The sequence below is a fragment of the Lactuca virosa genome, chromosome 5, assembly GCF_052849685.1.
Source record: "Lactuca virosa cultivar CGN04683 chromosome 5, Lactuca_virosa_CGN04683_v6, whole genome shotgun sequence".
NCBI classification, from domain to species: domain Eukaryota; kingdom Viridiplantae; phylum Streptophyta; class Magnoliopsida; order Asterales; family Asteraceae; genus Lactuca; species Lactuca virosa.
In genome coordinates, this window is record NC_136430.1 from 65,886,458 (window position 1) to 65,888,946 (window position 2,489).

A 2,489-nucleotide genomic window follows, 5' to 3' on the forward strand; every position below is an offset into this window, starting at 1 on the left:
CCGGCAGGGTCACAACGCATCGCACGCACATGATTTCCGCTTTGAGACCCTAGGATTTTACTCTGACGTTTTACTATTTGATGTTATGGTTTTCGAGACTTGTGATTTGTGACATGATATTTTGAAATGATAATAACGATGTTTTCCGTAAACTATTTTAATAAGTGATATAATTAAACAAAATTTTTTGGGTCTCGATTTTGGGATGTTACAGGTAAAGGGCTTGAGGGACTTAAGGTCCTTAAATAGGGTGAAAACCCTAACAAATAGGGTTTGTCTCAGACTCACGTATGCCATGTGTACTCCACGTACGCCCCATGTACGTGGTTAAGACCCGCGACTAGATATATGGCTAGTACTCTAATCGTACCTATTGAGTACGCCCCAAACAAGGTACCAATTTTGAAAGAATTTTGCATTATGGCTAAAAGAGGAACTTACCAAAACCTGAATGTTACAATTATCCCTTACTTGAATCAGACTTTGTCCTCGAAGTCCGCTGCTCCAAATAACTCCGGATAATGCTCCCTCATCTCATCCTCCGACTCCCATGTCCACTTTGAATCCTTGTGGTGCTGCCATTGCACCTTAACCATCTCGACAACCTCGTTCCGCAAGGTTTTCGTCTTCCTATCGAGGATCGTTTGTAAGAGGTTGTGTAATGCTTACTCTCAAACTTTTCGTTTACCCAGTACTAATATTCTTTGTTTCTCTCTTCATCTTTGGATTCCTATCCAATGATCCAGGACGTAATCCTGGACGTGAAGAATAAAATAAAATTTTCATTTTTCTTGCTTGATTTACAATTTTCTTAAGATTTTATTTTATATATTCATATTCCATATGTTTAACTAGTAAAAAAATCATTTAAAAGGGGTTTTCGAAATTGGAAAGAAAAAAATAGAAAGTCATGAACAGAAACGGAAAGATAAGGATTCGAACCCTCGGTACGAATAAGTCGTACAACGGATTAGCAATCCGCCGCTTTCGTCCACTTAGCCAAATCTCCCAATTGAAAAAGATAATTACTATGTTACATTACACATCAAGTAAGGATTAACGAAAGTATTTCTTTCACATTCTTTATCGTTATTATATAATTAGCAATTCCATTTAGATGCTCGAAAGATTCAAATAGAAAGATAAATAAAGAATACCTTCTTGCTTTTATTTTGTTCGAAGTGCCTTTTGAGCCTGGCCCGGTCAATACCCAGCCGGGCCTTTTTTTGTTCCAACGAAAATGCATATATTTATAGGTATAGGAAACATACTCTAAAAAAGATACCCAATTTGGTATCTGTGTAAGAATTTCCATTGTGGGGTTTACATATACTTATCGTTTTTGTTATAATGGAAATTGAAAGGATTAAGAATCAATTAAGTATGTTTTGTAGTTTCTTATGTCATTAGGCAACCCCAATTTTAGATTCAAATCCAAGAATCATTAAGGAATTCTCAGTCAACGAATAGTTTATGGTTCACATTTGTCAAATATTTTGTGTCATAAATTTAGGCTTTTTTGAATGATAATATACATTTGATTTTTCAATAGAAAAGTGAGGGGAAGTTTTTCGACATTTTATGTTTTGAGATACTATACAATCAATCGAAGGGGTGGTCAAACAAAAGGGGAAAAGGGTTTCTTTTAAAATTTTTGTAAATTTAGAAAAAAATGATGAAATTAAAAAAGGGATGCAAGTACAATAAACTAAAGTTTAGTAATCCAACCCATAAAATTTTATCTTATTGTGTATCGTTTTGGCGGCATGGCTGAGTGGTAAGGCGGGGGACTGCAAATCCTTTTTCCCCAGTTCAAATCCGGGTGCCGCCTCCTCAAGAAACGAATCAAAATTTATTATCTGCTGATATAAATCACCCAAAATTTACCCAACAGATAAGGAGATTGTTGATACTTGGTTGATTCTAAACATCTGTTCTGGGGATTTTGTAAAAGATTGGAAATCTTTCAATCGGTATCTCAATGTAGTTCAGGCGGAAATCCACGTGAATGTGCTCCAATGGAACCACTGTTGAATCATTAGCCAAACATTTCCACAGTTGCGAGACACTAAAAGTATTGTGAATCTGACTAAGCCCCTCCGGAAGATCCAGTCAATATGCCACCCTACCCACCCATATTATAACCCAGAAAGGACCGATATACCTAGGGCCTAGCTTGCCCCGCTTCTTGAATCGAATGACACCTTTCCAAGGTAACACCTTCAAGAGAACCATGTCCCCAACCAGAAACTCCAAGTCTGATCGGTGCTTGTCGGCATAGATTTTCTTCCGACTGTGAGTTGTTTGAAGTCTACTACGAACCTGCTAAATCAACTCGGTCATCTTGAGTACCGCATCGGTACTCCATATAACTCGCTGACCAACCGCACCCCAACATATCGGGATCCTGCATTTCCTCCCATAGAGCATCTCAAAAGGAGGTCCATCGATGCTGGCGTGGTAGCTATTTTTATATGACAATTCTGCTA

The 2,489-nt window shown here is 37.6% G+C and overlaps 1 non-coding gene across 1 annotated transcript; it reads left to right on the forward strand.

The window, feature by feature from the left end:
- Positions 1-1,760: 1,760 nt before the first annotated feature.
- On the forward strand, positions 1,761-1,831 carry TRNAC-GCA (transfer RNA cysteine (anticodon GCA)). Its single transcript has one exon. It is a non-coding gene; the product is annotated as a tRNA-Cys (tRNA).
- Positions 1,832-2,489: the final 658 nt, after the last annotated feature.